The 19,173-nt window shown below is 32.9% G+C and overlaps 2 long non-coding RNA genes across 2 annotated transcripts in view; one reads left to right on the forward strand and one right to left on the reverse strand.

Moving 5' to 3' along the window:
- The window catches only part of LOC138128827 (uncharacterized), a 79,868-nt gene that overhangs the window by 21,026 nt on the left and 39,669 nt on the right, over positions 1-19,173 (forward strand). The gene's annotated exons all lie outside the window — the stretch shown is intronic.
- On the reverse strand, positions 2,222-3,646 carry LOC138127792 (uncharacterized). The gene is made up of 3 exons (XR_011158418.1): positions 2,845-3,646; positions 2,688-2,763; positions 2,222-2,628 (listed from the first exon to the last, which is right to left on the reverse strand). It is a non-coding gene; the product is annotated as an uncharacterized lncRNA (long non-coding RNA).

The raw sequence follows: 19,173 nt of genomic DNA on the forward strand, positions 1-19,173 counted from the left end.
TCATTATTCGATTCTTCCAAAATCTTTGAAGTTTATGAAGAACTAGTCCGTGAAAAGTTAAATTTAGTACGAAGACAACAAGAATACACTGAAGCCGAACATAAGGAAAGACTGCTTGAAATGCAATTAAAGCAAAAAATTCTTCAAATTGAACTCGAAATTAAAACAGAAGAATTTGCACAGTTGAGACAATAGTTTATATTTATTTAGGCAATAAAAATTAATTCATACTTATAAATGTCTAAAATAATTATTAATAAAATTTCTTCTAATTTGAGCACCTATTCCTCTTTCAATCCTGTCATGCTGAAAGTGCGGAATTTGACCATTGTCAATTAATACTTGGAGTTCATGTCCATTGACCTCTTGAGGTAAAGGAGGTTCCTCTTCTCCCATTTGTCTAGCTATATTATGGAGAACAGCACATGCTATAATGAGATTTAATAACGTCTCTTGTTTTAGTCTGCAACCATATGCTAAAATTGGAAAACACCTTTTCCATACTCCAAATGTTCTCTCTATTACATTTCGAGTCCGTATATGAGCTTCATTATATAGATGTTCTTGTGGACTAACTGGATTTAACAATGGTGTTAACAAATATGGAGAAACGGGATATCCACTATCCCCTATAAAAATTCAGGGATTACTGTACATACACCTATAGATGTTGCCACATTTACCTAATAATATGCTGTTTGGATAATCACCATTTTCAAATTTTCTTTTCCGTCTACAATTATTGAAAATTGTAGAATCATGACATGATCTTGGCCATCTATCAACGACGTCGATAAATTCTAAGTTGGCGTTGCATATGGCTTGAACATTTATGGAAAAATACTATTTCTTATTACGATATATTTCTGCATTTTCTTGACCTGAAATTTATAAATGTCATTATACTTGAATTATTATTTCTCTCACCCCAGGATTGTACTTTTATATGTGTACAGTCCAATGCACCAATCGCACATGGAAAACGGGCAATTTCAAAAAAATTTTGTGTCGCCTTTATTGTCATTTCATCATTTGGAAATTTTACGTAACGACGATACAAACTTGCAATAGCCCTCGAAACTCTGGAAACAATACGTGAGGTGGTTGACACATGCATTCCAGCAAAGTCTGCAACACTAAGAAGATGACGACCTGTTGAATACAACCTCAAGGCAGTAAGTAACTGATCTATTGGGGACACTGAAAAATTTCTAAAAAAAAGCAAAAGTTAATTGTACATCATTTACATTATAAATTCAAAAAATAATAAATATAATATAAATTTGTTTATTATATTAACATGTAATTTACCTGTCATCAGGAAATTCTAATTGGTCTTCTATTAACGGTAATAAATGGAGTACTGTGTTCTTCGTTAAACGAAACCTTTTAAAGAAGCTTGATTGATCCATTGAATAAAAATATTCCTGACGATCATACACTCGTCGAGGAATGCCGAAATAAATCAGTTCTAAAATTTCCACATCATCATCGAACGCATCAAAATCTTTAAATAAATCGTTCATACATTAATTGATTCTATTCTAGATGTAACTGCAAAGTGTTCCTTGAACTTTTAAATTATACTTTGTTTACTTTTGTCTGTCAATAGTAAACATAACCTTACAATTGTTAGGAATGAACTTAGCTGCAAACGGTTAAAAATAAAACCCCCCAAAAGTAAAGATTTGGCCGTTTGCACCGTCAATACTAAGTAATGCTTAAGTATAGGACCAGACTTAAGTTGCCGATTTCATTTGCACCGCTACCAAATGGTTTCTTAAGCTGTGCCTAAGTTAAGCCCCCGAATATTCCTGTCCTAACTTTTAGGCAATGCTTGGCACATGCGTATAAGATATTTTGTTCGGACTTGTGATGTTGATGGCGCTGGCGCGAAATTATCCATTTCTTGTCGGTTGTCGAAGCTTCGCATCGGCGAATCTTTTACATTAAATTATTAGATCAGCAAATTTGTTGCTATTTTATCATGAGTTGCCAGGTAAGGTTATGGGACAAACGGCTGTCTATAGCCGAATTAACTGAGCAGCAGCTGAAGAGGAATGTGGAGTTTGACGAAGAAAAACGAAAAATGGAGATGCAAATTGTACAAGTAGAATTAGAGTTAAAAAAAGAACAATCAAAAAAATTAAAGAACTGGAATAACAATTCTGTATTGTAATAAATTTTGTATTATAAATTTGCAAAATGATTATAAATCCATTTCTAATGTCTCTATTGGCATGGTCCTCTGCATTTGGATTTATAGGTGGTACTTGTCCCATTTGGATCATTTCTTCCAAAACATTGTGTTCTATGCCCTCAGCAGGTGGTGCTTCTTGTTCATTGTTTAACTTGGCAAAGTTGTGTAGCACTCCTGCAGCAATAATTACTGTCAAAGCAGTGTCCATTTTTAACCGTAGGCCATATGCAAGTACAGGAAATTCAATATGGGTGTTAAAAAGTATGGCCGTAGGGGTGATCCACTATCACCTGAGTAAATACATTATTGTAATCTTATTGATGTAATTTGTGGATTTTGCACATTACTTAACAATACACAATTGGAAAAATGTCCAGCATCAAACCTTGCTTACACACAACTACTGTTAAAAATTGTGGCATCATGTGCTGAAAATAAGTACTTACATATTTATATCATTGCTACTTTATTTGTCTGTATTTCTTACAAATCTGTAGGATGTTCGATGTTCTATCTCAACTTCAATTAACTCTAACAAATTCAATGTTGTTTGCTTGGTTAGGCTAAAAAGGAATGCAATTTATTTTAAAATTTTGATTATTTTATTACATTAGCTAGGTTTGTGAGTGACTATAGGTACTTACCGGAATCTCTTATAAAAAACTTTTTCATCAAGAGTATCGAAATGCTCAGAATTATTTTGAGGATATCAAAATCGTCCTCGAATATATCGTCGTTGTTGTTTTCAAGCTAATTAGCCATCATGTAAAAAAAGTCAAAAACACTATCGTTAACCGTTCTCTGTAATGATAACAATAACAGAGAAGTGGTTAGAAACACCTGTCAAAAATCTAGTTTGTAACTAAGTTTATACCAACCGCCGCCAATATTACTAGAATTTTGCTGTGTTGCCAAATTGAATAGACCTTACCGTTGCTTACATTTAAGGAGTGCTTAACTATCTACGGTGCAAACGATGAGAGACTTAGGTAAGACCATTGTCTAAGTAGAACTAGTCGGTCAACCGGTGAATTTTGTTAATAGTTAATGGACGTAGCTACCAGAGGGCGATGGACTGGAAAAGTCGCTTCTCCAGTGCTGATAAGTGGTTTGAAACATTGCTAACATTTGAACCGAGGCGCTCGGTCTAAACTTATTGCGCTAAATAAACCAGATGACGGGATTTTCCCAATTGTGTGAGAGACCACCAACGTACCGGCACAGGGGGTAATTGAAATGTTGGAAGCGGCGTCATAAAAACAAATTGGACCAACCCTTCCGCTCCAACATGGATCGATACAATGGATCGATATAATTTCAGGAAAAACAACAACATAAACAGTTTGCACTCATTCTAGAAATTCGCTTAGGTACCTACTTTTATGGTTTTAAAGAAGAAATAATTTATTCATGTTTTCAGAAATTTTGAGTAGGTAAACTGTAGTTGTGAACAAGGTTCTTGAGACAGTGGGATTTGATACAGAATCTACACTATTTTTTAAATTTTTAAAAAATTTTTTGTTAATAAATCAGGCCGTAACAGTTTTATTAGTTTTCTGAAATTAACTGTTAATTTACCTATACATTTTTTACACTAAATGAAACTGTATCTGCTAGCGCATCAAACCCTGGTGGCACAATTACAAATTTTGACTTGGTTAGCTAAATAATTAGCTTTTTTATTTAAACGCAAACCAAACTCGTGATTTATGGCCCAAATCCTATAATTTGCCAATAAAAGGGCGATTCACTAGTAGCGGCCCGTTTTGACCGTCTTACTTCCAGCTTTGGCATAAAAATGACAGTTTCCATTGTCACCTAAATTTACGACAGCACAAGTAGCAGATCATAAATAAAAATGATTTTGAAAGTTGAAATGTAAAACTGCGTTTAATTCAAAATCTAATTGGTGTTTTTTTTTCCGCTGATTTCGTAAATAATTACAGGAAGTGAATCTGGATAGATCAGTATAAAAATCAGAATTTGACTTTTTGGTTGAAATTTACATTTTATTTTTTTTTGGCTTTGTTTGTAGGTGAAAAATTATCAAAAAGCGTGTATACGATGCCCCACCCTGTATGTATAATTATTGTTTAATAGATTTATATTTATTTTCTTTGACTTGACATTTTTAAACCGCTAGCGAAATAAAAATTTTAAACCGTTAGAGCAATTAAAATTGTATTTGAGTGGTTTTATCCTCTGTATCTAAGTATTTAAACATAAGGCAAAATTGGATAATAGTTATTTATTATACAAGGGGGCTAAATGAATGTTTAACGAGCGAGGCGTTTAACAGCGCGAGCGGCGAAGCCGCAAGCGCGTTAACATCGCAAGTTAAACATTCATTTAGCCCGCGAGTATAATACAACTGTTTATCCAATTTTACACTAATAAACCTCTCCAATTTGAGTATAATTTTTTTAAATCAAGTCCGAAGCTTTTGTCATTAATCACAAATAATTTTCGAGTCGCTGAGTGTGATTTTTTGTTGCCATGGTTTTAATGACACGAGAAAAAAAATCGGTGTGACAGTGAATTATTTTATCCAATATTATTTCTAATAAAATTAGGCGTATACACGTGTAGAAGGTGAAAATCTAGAAATTGGATGATACAATTATGAACAATTGCTTCCTAATACCTGTAATGTATGTATAATTATTGTTTAATACATTTTTATTTATTTTCTTTGACATTTACTTGACATTTTTAAACCGCTAGCGAAATAAAAATTTTAAACCGCTAGAGGAATAAAAATTTTATTCGATTATTCATTAAGCAACTGCTTTTATCCCCTGTATCTAAGTATTTAAACATGACTTTATAAGGCAAAATTGGATAAACATATTTAAAATTGACTAAAGTTGCAAAGAAACACTTGTCATTTGCAACAGCATTTTTTTCATATTTTTGAATCAAATAAAAGCACAAAGGGACCAGAAAATCATAGTTTGGATTGAATATTTTTCATATTTGCAACTTGAGTCAACTATAGGTACATATTGTTTGATGCATTTTTATGCAACTAAAATTTCTGTGAAAATATATCACTTTCTTTTTCTTTGTTTTGTTTTATTTTAATTCAGTAGTACATTTTGTTAAAACAATTACACTAAGGGCCAGTTTACAAAAGCGAAATTAAGTTAATCGTAATCAAAGGCAAGATTCACTGAACACGTGATCAAATTTAACCAATCGAAGTTTCGGATTCATGGGTTAATCGTATATTAAAATTTAATTCGAATTAAATGTTTAATTCTCTTTCTATAAACTGGCCCCACTATTAATACTTACCCTGCTACTCTGAGAAATGGTTGAAAGAATAACAACAGCTAGATTTATTTTTAGTGTAGAAATGTGACACTTTATTTGCGTAAACAATAGTGGAAAAATATATGGTCAAAGAATACTGGTACAACAATGCAACCAAATAATTAATTATTAAATACGCATTAATGACCGTTTGCATCGACGTTCCTTATTTTTAAACCAAGTTTAAAAAAATTGTTGTTACATATTATATTTTTTATACCTAATCTACTATTTTTACATATTTTATTTAAAAAATTACAGATAAATCCTGCGTAATTCTTTCGTGGCGATAAATGTTTAGGTACAAATAAACTAACTAAAGTCGAATTTTCAACATTACTGAAAATCAAGAAATAATCCACAACAACCCACTCTAGCATGCGTAAATCCGATATTATGCGAATTTTCACGATACGGAACGAACAGTTATGACTGTTTCAGATCCGAACCACATCATGATTTCTCTGAAGCATCTCTTTGCTACACTAGATGGCAGCACATTCTTACCTCACGGTTGACCGACTAGTTCTACTTAGACAATGGTAAGACATAACTTTAAGTCTTTCCTATGGTAAGTAATGCTTAGCTACAAAACGGTGCAAACGGGCATTAGACCTCCGATTAAGTAAGCACCGATTAAAGTAGATGGTGCAATGAACTTAAATGTGACCCTCAGATTAAGCGTAATTGGCGATTAGATAATCTTTGGTTTTAGGTGTATTCGGTGCAAACAGGCCTTAGTTTTATAAGGCTTAGATTTAATGGAGTAGCAAAATGTTAAAGTTTCGGTAAGCAAAAAAGGATGATTGAGTAGCAAAAGGTGATCAGCAAAATAAGAGCAGCCGGTACTTTTTTTAAATTTTTATGAGCAACTCGAAAACTAAATAACCATCACAAAATATAGTTGACATAACAAAAAAAAGTTTCATTAATGGATCAGCGGACTCTGCATCTGGTGGACCACCACTAGTTTTCAACATACAGAAAATATTTTTTGTGTTTTCGGCACGTTTCCTATTATAGATTTCAAAGTGTCAGGAGCATTATATTTTTCATTTAAAAGTACATGAACTTACTTTTGTTTCAAATTAGCCCATAACTTCTTCAACTGCTTTGATGATCGTGTTGTAGAAACTTCTGGCTGGCTGTTATAATGAGCCGCTATTTTCTCCCATGCGTCCTGTTTCGTTTAAACCGAAGTAGCATCGGTTTTTTTTATTCTCTATTTCACCGCCCATTTCTCGAACAAATGAGGCCAAAATTATTTTTTCGTTTTCAGTGTACTTGGCCGTTTTTGATATTTGACACGTCAAACTTGGAATTGGTCGCTCCGGATAGAATGCAGGGTTGCTTGCATGTCTCTAAAAGACAATCCGGAGTAATACCATTTTACTTAACTTTTTGGTAGCTCGAAATGATTGTTCGACATCCTCAAGGCGAATCTTAATATTATGGGTCTCGGAATAGAGTGCTTTCACCTTCTGCTCAACCGTCTTGACACGATCTTCTATACGTTGCACAACCTTTTCAGCTCTTTTATCAGAAAAGTTTCAGAGTTTAGTACAGCATCATATAGTGCAATCATCATTTGTTCGATGTCACGGTCATTCATATTTGCAATCACAGAATACCTCGGAAGAAATTAAGAGAAATCACCACAGAGAGCACAAACACGTCTACTCGCTCTTGTAGCACAACATAACAATCGAGCAAGTAGAACCTATAATAATAATAATAATAATAATAATACTTTATTAGCATACGCTATTTAAATACAAAAAAATAGAACAAAATCAAATGCTACAATACAGAATGAAAAAATATATAACAAATAAACAGACATCCTAAAAATAAAAATAAAAGTATCATATAAAAGAACCGATCTAGAATCCGAAAGGAAATCGGCAACCGTGACCACAGGATTCTACCAGACTACGAATCAGTTCCTTCCTAAAACTATTTACATTTGTACACTCTTTGATGGGCCAAGGTAACATGTTAAATGTTGATAATCCCTTATAAAACAAAGTATTGAACTTCCTATTTGTTCTGCAGATGTCAATTTTAAACATATTGTTATTTCGTAAACTATACCTGTGCAAGTTACTGTTATATGTTACTTTATTTAACAGATAATTCGGCATTCACTTATTTTTTATTTTATAAATAGTTACTAACGTATTGTAAATTATTCTTGTTTTTACATCCATAAGCTGTAGTATATTCAACATATATTGAACAGATGTATACCTATCACATTTCAGTATAATTCTCATACATCTGTTTTGTATAATTTGGAGTTCCTTAATTCTGTAATTTGGCAGCATATACAATAATGATGAACAGTAATCAATGTGTGGTGCTATTAGTGATTTGTACAGTACAAGTTTAGTATATGATGACAAATTTTTAGAAATTCTGCTTAGAAAGAATGCTTTCTTAGACATTTTATTTTGTAAGTATAGCACATAACTGTGAAATTTTAACTTGCAGTCTATGATCACTCCTAAATATTTTATTTCTTGAACTCTTTCTAATTTAACATTATTTATTTCTATATTCACATTATCCCCACTAACATTATATTCGTTTTTAATTATAATAAATTTACATTTATTCTCATTTACACTTAGTTTATGATTACATAAATATTTATAGATATTGTTTAAATCCTCATTTATTTTGTTCATCATATCGCAAACATCCCTACCAGACACATAAATCATTGTATCATCTGCAAACAATTTAATTTTACAATGTTTAACATGTTTAATAATATCGTTTATATATATAATAAATAGTACCGGCCGTAATGCAGTTCCCTGAGGAACCCCGTTTTCAACTAAAATTGATTTGGAGAAATTATCACAATATTTAACCTTCTGTTTTCTGTTAGTTAAATATGAAGTAAACCATTCAAGCACCGTTCCATTCACCCCAATTTCTTTCATTTTCTTGATAAGGATTTTTCTGTCCACAGTTTCAAAGGCACGTTTTAAGTCTAGGAACACCGCTAATACAGTTTGCTTATTTTCGATATCACAGACCCAATTATCACAGATTTCAAGCAATAGAGCTTCGCACGAGTGCTTTTCACGAAACCCAGATTGATCACTATTGATCACTAAATTTTTATCGCAGAACTCTATTTGATTTTTTATGATTTTTATGATTTTTCACAGCCACTTCCAAGATTTTTTCATACACTGGAACGATGTTGATGGGCCCAAACTCATCACATTTCCTGGTCTTAGGTATCTTTGGTACTGGAATCACAATCGATGTTTTCCACTTCTCTGGAAATTTACCTTCTTGGAGGGAATTATTTATTACATCTAGAAATCTGTTTGCTATTACTTCCACTGCATCTCTCAATATTTTTGTGGTAATTCCATTCTCTCCTCCCGCAGTGTTTTTTAACGATCGCACTATTTTTTTAAATGTTGGCATGTCCAATGTTCTGAATGTTGAGAATGTATTTCGATTATCTTGAAAGACATTATTACACGTAGGTGTTTCAATCCCGGTTTCTTACCGTACCACAGTTTATAGGGAGATGTTTCTGGAACGTTTCAAGGTCCTGTGCGATTCAGTTTGCTGAACGAACTATTTCAGCCCAAAGTGTCTGCGGAATGTTTCCGTGAGCATGCATCATTGCCCTTGCTGTTTCTACGACTGTGCGATTTTCTCTTTCGCTAGATCCGTTCTGTTCTGGGGTGTATGTCATCGTGAGGCGTAATAATTAGACGAAAACCGTAACTGTGGTCGAATACATTTTTTACCAGCTTCTTCTTTATTTATTATTAATTGATTTTCGTTAAGATTATGTGTCAATTTAGTTAAATTATTGATTACGTTTAAATGCTGATGAATCTGTTGAATCGTGGTATCATCCAAGTTGTTTAAATTCAACTGCGGTAGTTTACAAAAGGTTCAATTTATCATTCTTTTTAATTTATTACCATTTATGTTACAGGAATTATTACAGCCATTCTCGAAGCATTTAAAGCTCCAAACACATTTGTCACAGGATACAGCGTTTGTCTCTATTTTGTAAAACTTACGAATATGTTTGTTTAAATTTGATTGGTTTGAATATACAATATTGCGCTTATTACACAAGACTGGCATAGCTTTCTGATTTGTTTTAACCAATATTAATTATATCGCTCAGTCAAATGAAATCCTGGGCTGAGAAGGCGGTGGAATTGTTGTGCTTTTTTAAAGCGTAGATGAATTGAAGCATGTTGACAGCTAACCTAAAATTTAGAGCATGTTAACACTGACAACGTTGTCTCCTTTACTATCTCATATCCTATTAAACTATCTCTCCTTGTTCTGATATTTAATTTTGACGTCTGCCATTATATTTATCATTTTCATCATCAAAAGATTCAGAAAATGAGCGAACGTTCAAGACTATGCATTACAACATGGCATGGCATGTTGCCTTCTTGGAGAACAATAAGGAGAATTTGGCGCAAAACAGAAAGCTGTCACAAAATGAAGCTGGGATGCTAGAAAGCAAATGAATAAAGTTAAAAGCAATATTATTGAATGATCTTGAAGGTCCAACGCGCTTAGTAAAAAAGTGGAAACATGTATTTTACTACTTATTTGTCTTGAAGAATTATACAGACGAAATATGTAGTATCAACAAAAATATGCTTTTATGGTCTTTGTGGATCTAAAAGGAAATACCAGAAGAAGCGCTTGTTGAAAAAAAAAGAAAGAAGTGATAATGAAGATGTTCACAGATATTGTTATAACACTAAATTTTATTAACAGAACCAAAGCTAATAACAATGGATGCACCTAATACAGCATAACAGGTACTAGAGAGACGAAGAAAACGGAAATGGCCTCAAGTATCGCCGCAAGACCATTTTAATCGAGTTGATCTTATAAAAAGCCAAGAAAAATTGGCTTCATCCACGAAAAGTTTAGCTAAAGCCATCAGTGACTTGGTCGAAGCTATAATAAAATATGCCGCCGACAAATCAATGTTAACTCATTTTTCATCGTATACCTATTAATAATGTTTATTTGTTTTTTCTTCTTTTCAATTAAACCATGTATCTGTAAACGCATCTCTTTTCATTTGTCCTTGAAGAAAACATTATTTTGAGCATTATTTATCATAATTGTTTGCAAAGTTATAATTTCCACCATTTTCTTGTTCATTTATGTGAGGATCAGGCCAAGGAACTCGAAAATGTTGACACATGTTTGAAGCACTCCGCAACTGTAAATTATTTTGGCTGCTTAATGTATCAACCTAATATAAAAAGTAATGTAAAGTTTTGTCTTTCAGAGACATCTAAATCTTTCTTTTAGTCGACCAGATAATAATTTATAACATGATGTTAAATTTTAAAGGCACATAAGGAGAAGTGGTTAAAATTTTAATAGTAACAGGACATATTAACAGGGTCGATTAATTTTTTAACATAACATCGTTTTACAGAATACGATTTGCGATTTTAATGGCTGTTATTTTATAACATGATGTTTAAAATTAACATATTACTTACAGAATAGGCCTCGGTATGTATGTTATAGGTACAGTAGAACCCCGATTATCCGGGCCCCGGTTATCCGGAAGTCCGTGTTATCCGGAAACAAAATCGATTTTAAAAATTCCGTTTTATCCGGAAGAATTTAGTTCCAAACTCCGTTTAATCCGGAATTGGCCTTGTTTTGTTGAGATTCTCAGAAGCGATAAAATATCAGAAGTTTTTAAATTCATGTGGAGCCGAACTCCCTACCCCTTAATGAGGCAAATAATGCATTTAGTTTTTTTTTCTTCATGCTTGGAGTTGGAGTATCATCTTCCTCTATCAAACAAACATCTTTGACGTCTTAGAATAATTTTTTAATGAACACATATCTAAGTATGTATGTACAGATGTACTTATATCTAACTCAATAAATGTTAATATGAAGATTATGATTTCATTAATATAAAGACATTACATTAAAATTTCCGGATTATCCGGAATTTCGCTTAATCCGAAAGGGGTCAGGTCCACATTAGGCCGGATAATCGGGGTTCTACTGTATTATATTTTAATATAAATATTAAATTTTATATTTTTAAAACCAAAATGCCATCATAGATGCAATCAAGAAATAAAGCTATAATTTACAAAATAACAAAAAAAAACTTTAAATTTACCCCTTTAATCTCCTTCATTTTCATTACTGACACTACACTCTTCAAGAGCATTAACTCGTCTTTCATCTAATTGATTTTTTTTTTGTATAAGTCTAGCTTCTCTAGCTTTATTTGTAGTGACTCTGTTAAATAATGTTCCACATATTTCTGTTTTTTTTTTCTAAGATGGTTTCTTTTTTTACATAATAATTCTTTTTTATTTTGAGCAGTTCTGTCGATGGATTGCTTCTTTTTCGTTTACTTGATGGCATTGTGATTGTGTTACTAGGTTCTTTCCTGTAAGAATATCATTAACATTTTTGATGTAATTAAATAGAAATAAATTACAAAAGTTTTTGTAAAATAAATTGAGAAAATCGTGCTTTGGACATTGCGGATATTGAATTTTAGCACGCACAAAAGACAATAAAGTGGCTTTTATGTTTTTTTTTGTTGCTCACTTAACTAAATAATAATGTGCAACCTGGTAGCAAAGGTTGAACAATGTTGCAAACTTTGTACCCGGTCGAAGTAATGCTCGTTCACAGTAATCCCTTACATTAATTAACGCATGCTCCACGCAATCTTCTGGAGACATGTCTTCCAGACCCCTATGGAACGGAGAATTCTTTTACATGTAAATCCAGTAAGATAATGTTCTAGTTCAATTGGAGCTTGATTGGTAACAATTTCAAATTGAAAGTCGTTTTCTGGATTTTCTTCAATGGGAAATAATCCTTCCATTCCAGAAGGGTTGTCTACATTTGTCGAAATAAAAGTTTTCAAAGAATCTAAGGCTCCTATCGAAACATCCTTTTCACAATTAGCACCCGGACTGTGATGTGATACAAAATTATTAATAATCAAGGATTTAAAAGACGTGCGGAAACTTGTAGAAGTAGGATTCACATTTCTCACTCCGTGACTTCTGATGCAACCAAAAAAAATTTCGAGTGCATCCTGGTCGAGGTTCCTGGTGATAAGAAATGTGAATCCTACTTTTTGAAGCCTGGATCAGAGTTCTAAGAATCCATCAATAGTTTTTAACCAGTTCTTAATCGTTGGTGGAACAAATTCTTTTCCATCTCGAACAAACTGTATGGACCTTAAAACGGCCTTTGCTTCCGTCCAAAATGCGACGTGGGGTGATGTTCCGGAAACTGCGCATCGGAAGAGTTTGCCCATTTGCTCCTCAATTGTGGAACCATTGACGCTGTCCAAGAGTCGATCCACAAACAGTAAGAAATCCGCGGTGTCGATGGCTTCTTGAGGAAGAATTCCATTTCCTGTAAAATGAATACATATACGAAAATGTGTTGGACATATAAGAGCGGATCGTCTACGGTAAAAGAGTGATGTTATTAAGATTACCTTGCGCTAGTCCTCTCATTGTGACCGACACCCTCTGAGAAAAAACTTGAGCCGCATGTTTGACCTTAATTTTTTTCATTTTGTTTGGATAGATGTGCTGGTCCGTTAATTTATGCAACATCCTATAATCGGAGACATTTGGATAATTAAACTCCACATTTTTCATTCTCGTACCATCCAATTCATAAACTGCAATTATATGTTTCCATTTCGTCACTTGTTGGCCCCTTTTCCATTGAAACTGCACATCTTCATTTAACATGTTATTCCGTATACCTTTCATTAAATGAGGGGCATCATATAATGCAATAATTTCATTTCCTTCAACAAAAAAAGAGTTCAAATCATGTCTTGTTACTTCTCGGGCCTGCTTTTGCTTGTTCACTGCTGCTGAATTATATTGGTCACACACTGTTGCCACCACTTTCAGAACAATGTCCTGTAGTGACCTGATGATGTTTTTTATATTTTTCACCACATTGGCGCTTTTCATGGGGTTTTCAGTAAAACAATACACCAGTGGTTGTTTCCACTTTTTAGCAAGGCCCTTCATCATAAATACCATGGCGTGGTCTGCAATTTAGGCCTTCTTTCCACCCCACCATCATCATTTTTCTTGTATGCTAGTGATGGGTGTAGTGAAATTTCATCGAACAACAACATTCCGTAACGATGGATTTCATCCAGACCCTCAACATGTTTTTTAAGCTATCCAAAATAGCTCTGTTAATAAAGAACGATCGAGACGTGAGTTTGTAGACATTGTATTGAATAAAAAATGGAAAGCGCGACTAAAAGACATAATAAAAGTAACAATTATTGCTGTGTTCCACAATGTACTCGTAACTGATATTACAGTGAAGAATTGTCTTTTCATAAGTTTCCAAATGGTAAACTGTTACAAAACGAGTGGCGTCGTGTGTTAAAAATTGGGAAGTTGATTCCAAATCACATGCAAGTGTGACACTGATTATAAATTGTGTATTTTGACAGGAATTTATAGCTTTGCTTTGTTAAACGTTTTTAATGCAAGGGGTACCTAATTTTGATATAAGTAAATGTAAATTATCGGCCCACTCGTGCCAAAAAAGACCCAATTTACGCACGAACTCATTAAATAAACTACTATTTTAGGATTCCCAGGCTTTGATCTTTTTAACTGAGGCATTGTCTTGGAATTTAACTAATTATTTAGAAGAATATTTGCCTGTGTGAAGAGGATTTTTGTTATCAGACTGCTTTTAGGGTGTTCGTTGCAATTATAACCTAAAAACAAGTCTACATCTTCTAGCAATGATGTTCTTGAAATTTCCATAATTGTATTCCGTTGGTTTGGTTCCTTAACAAATTCTTTTACGTATAGTGCACATGTTATGACATCACTACTGGGGTAACTCAGCCCACCTCTGTTATTTGAAGATATCAAATTGCTGTGGAGGTATGATCTCGTTATTAATTAAAAATATTTTGCAGTATTCGCACCGAAATTTCTTTGTAGCAGAATATGCTGCATACCCAGAAACAAACCAGAATCGGCCATATTTCATCACTGATAATAATCAGATCCTCATCAAACACATGTGCTACATCTTTTAAAAATGGTGAAATTCCTACTTCAGCGTTTGAATCTGGTTGATTCTCATTGATTCCTATGTGTATTTCCCCAGAACATTGTGAGTGTAAAATTAGTGACATGGTATTTTGCGTTCTAATTTTAGACTCGGACTCAAACACTTGTCTAATGGACACATTATAATTTGATCCTGCCTGCTGTCGATATTTTCCAAACCTTTCTTCCAGTTTGTCTGTTTGAACTTTTCCACATAAAAAGTAATTAAATCCTTTTTTTTCCAAGCAACATTCTGCCATCCTAAGTAGTCCACTAGTAGTTTGTAGTAAAGCAGAATGTGTTTCTTTGGTTAGTTTTCCAATAGATCCCTTCATGCTGTTCCATTGATTTAACCAAGCAATACACGCATTCAAAAACTCAAAAATATGTTGGGAATTTTGGGTCATTGATTCAGAAAATACATCCTTTAATCGTTGGCCTTTTAGGGGAGTCTTTACATTTAAGATAGATCAACTAGTTGTAATTAATTTTTCTAAAACTTATCCATGTTTTTGGCGAACAGTGGCTAGAGTGAATATATGACTCGTTAGTAAAAATTGTTGGACGATTTTCATTAACGTATTGCTGCAATTGTTTTAAATAAATGATCCTTTTGTATCTAAGGTCATATGATTCACACAGCACTTTTCTTTGATCTGATGTTGTTCAAATTGAAATTCAAAATTTCTATTATAGAGCTTACACAAACAAATTTTCACATATTTCAAACCCATTTTATTAAGGCTCCAGTGGAGTAAAATAAAATTCCAGTTTCGGGGAATGTGGGTTGTATACTCTGTAAATTGTGACGGGTGTCAATCAATTTGCCGGGGGTCCTTCGAGCAGAAGTTATGGTCATAAAATGCATGCATTTCTGTCAGGTAGAAATACCGTAAAAGAAATTTTGTATTCAGAAAAATCATTCATTCGAACTTCTGTGACAAAACAAAGCGACAGAAAAATTGGAGCATATTATCGGGTTGAATGTTAAAAGTTGTGCCATGTTTATTGATAAATATAAATCATTTTTAGCAAAGAGATGGATTAATAAATTCGGATGCAATTCTTGTAATAAAGTGACCATATTCCACACGTGAATTAACAATTGATTTATTTAACGATGGATCATGAAAACCATATAAAATTAAAAACATCGCATCCTTATTATAATTAGGTCACCAATCGTGATATTTGTTACTTCGTTGTTTATATACTGCTACGAAAGAGAAAATCAATTCTGATTTAAAATATTGCATAATTAAAAGGGACGATAGATTCTGGCATGAAATTGATAAATTGGAAATTGAAAATCACTAGAAACATTTTATTTTGGGACTTTCTTCCAGAATTAGTGGATCCTAGACATCAAAGAGTTCAGCCAAATACTAAAAAAATAGTTATAATTTTGCATTGTTAATATTGTAAAATTAACTCAATACGAATTTTTATTCATTTAGATAAGGCGTTAAAAATCTATCTTTTTATTTTTATTAAAATATGTAATAAAAAGAAATTAATTAATGAAAGTTGATAAGTTGGTTATCTGAAAAAATTGTAGTAAGTAATAACACTATGTCGATGTCGATATTCTCTACCTTCTTGTTTAGCTGCAACATTTTTGGTAAACATTTGGAAGGGTCGTTTCACTTATTATACCTGCATCTTTCATATTGTAGGTAAAAAAAAAACATTTACCAATTGTTCCTGAAGTTTTGCATTTTGTCCTGTGCACTAAGAAGTTACTTGAATATTTACAAGAAAAATATTGATAATCTTTGAGGATTTTAATAGGGCCCATTATGGTCGTATTAATCCAGATATTGCCAGTAATCGGGCTGGCTTAGAAACCACTGGGGATTATATTCTGAATCAATTCCAATTTTAACAATGGGGCAACGCAACAATGGCGAGTGAGAGAGGCTAAGAAATAATAGGTTAACTGCTAGTAACTTTGGAAGAATAATAAATATGAAAATTACCACGGACACTGCAAATACGATAAAAGATATTTTATGCCGCCTCGAAAAATAAAAATTTTAAAAATTACCTGAATCACTGCAATGGGGTATTGACAACGAAGAAAAAGCAAAACAAAAATTGGAAGAAATAACGGGTGTATGCTCGTGCGGTTTATTTGTAGACATTGAGAAAACATTTTTGGGGGCATCACCAGACGGATTGGTTGATTTGGACTCAATTGTTGACCTCTTTACTTTAAAATTTATAATTTAGATTATAAATGTTTCATTAAATAAAATTGTTCCCTATGGTTCACTCATTCTTTCATCAAAAATGGCGCATAATATTTATGGCATAATATTTATGGAATCAATGAAAATCCTGATCAGTGCGACCTGTTTTTATAATATCGCAAAAATTGCAGAGCTGAAATGCGTTGAAGACCCCCTGTAATAAATGACGGCCCAAAGCAATGGACTGACCGAACCCTCGGTCATAAAAGTATTAGTGCGTTATAAGGACCTGCGTAAGTCGCTCTCACTAGCCATAAACTATGTCCGAGCGGCAAGGGCCGCGTCGTCTTAAGTACTTTTGGTTGCTTATTTTCGGATTTATTTTTTATAAATAACAAAAAAACTACGACAGTAAACGAAAAAAGAAAATGTTATCGACCTCCGTATTTTAATTATCTATCAAATGAGTGTTTACTTACCGCGAAAAAACGTTCCAGGACAAAAAAATCCGAAAAAAATGATTTCGCGTTTTTATTTAATTACAAATTAATTATTATCCTTTTTTTAAAAATAATATGTCATCGACCTCCGTTTAGGTGCCTACTAACCAACCAAAAGTCAAGAATTGCTTCAAAGTTGATTTTGTAGAAAAATTCCGAAAAAAATAACTCCATGTATTTAGTATAGGCGCTACGTGAGGGATCGTGGAGCCTTAAGGCTGTTGCACAGTAATAAAACTTTTGGGCGAGGTATAGTTCAAGTTGCAGAAGTATTCAGAATTCTTGGATCGGTCAAACACGGCACCAGGTACCCTCTCGAGACCCGTCAGTCATAAAATTAGCATTTTACAAGAGCATTAAATCTTCGTATTGTGAACAAATTTGTTGGCAAATTTTAGATTTTCTTATTTCTTGTAGTTATCTGTGCACTTTAGTGGCTGAATCTCTTGCTCGCAGAAAATTCTTTTGAAGAAAATAACGGACAATGATTATACAAATGTAAAGGCTATGACTTTGACAGTGTTAGATTTTTCGTATCTCTGCTATCTTTATAATTGATTTCATATAAATGTTCATCAAGTGAGCTGTGCATTTGTAAAAGCACTTTTAATTTAATTACATTACAAAAGTCACATTTATGAAGGTCATGTCCAATAAATCTTTACTTGGTAAAAATACAAAGACAAAAACAAATAAGAATTACTTTAATTTAATCAGTAAAAAGACGTAACATTGCTTTTGAAATCAGCAATGTTAAAATGGACAAAAACTAAAAAATTAGTCAAATCGGGTTCGCGCAGAGCAAGCAACTTTGAAAGTTAAAGTCACTAGCTTTAGCTTTACTACCAACAGAAAATCAGATTTTCATGGCTTGCTTAGATGCACATTTATATGAAATTGAGTATAGCTAATAAACGTCAAACAACTGACACTATTAATCAAATTTTAACGCAAAAATAGTTATTAGAGTCCAATTTTTACCCATTTGCGATGACGTCACGATTTCCTTCCTCGCTTTCTCTCTATTGAAACGACAGAAAGAGTAAAAAACAAAATAGCGGTGCAATGGCGGACAAAAAATTTCGTCCACTGTCATTCCACTCACATATGCTATAAAGCGACCTTTAGGAATGAATAACCTCGCTTCACATGTTGACATGTGTCAATCAAATTATGTCTATAATTTATGTTTTTATGGGTGACAGTAATAAATTTCAAATTTTAATTTGCAAACGTCAATCATGATGACAATAAAGCTTAAACTACACCAAATTTTTGTGAAATGATAGGAAAAAGGTGGACAACATTTTTTGTCCGGACTATGTAGTATGTTTATTTATTGCTGGTTACTTTGTGGTTATTTTATGTTCCTGTCAATTTGACAATTTTTAATTTCTTTCACTTATTGCATTGATTACAAACATAACCTTTCGAAGCAGTTGTCAGAAAATTTCATAACATGGGTATGGCTTGCGACTACAATCGTTTTAATACCTAACCTTATAGTTATTTATGATCAATTCAAATTAGTTTCTGATCCTAGCTCAAACATACGTGAAGTTACTAAATAATGACGTCATCGCAAATGGGTAATAATTGGACTCTAGGATCAGAAATAAATTTGGATTGATCAAAAATAACTATCAAATTTCAATTTTGTTGACAATTGCTTCGAAAGTTTACGATTGTAATCAATGTAATAACTAATAAGTGAAAAATAAAAAAATGTCAAATTGACAAGAGCATAAAATAACCACAAGTAATCAATAATAAATAAACGCATCGCATTTTTTTGTTTGTTCCTGTTGTTTCAATAAAAAGAAAGCGAG

This window comes from Tenebrio molitor, chromosome 4 (assembly GCF_963966145.1).
Source record: "Tenebrio molitor chromosome 4, icTenMoli1.1, whole genome shotgun sequence".
Taxonomy (NCBI): domain Eukaryota; kingdom Metazoa; phylum Arthropoda; class Insecta; order Coleoptera; family Tenebrionidae; genus Tenebrio; species Tenebrio molitor.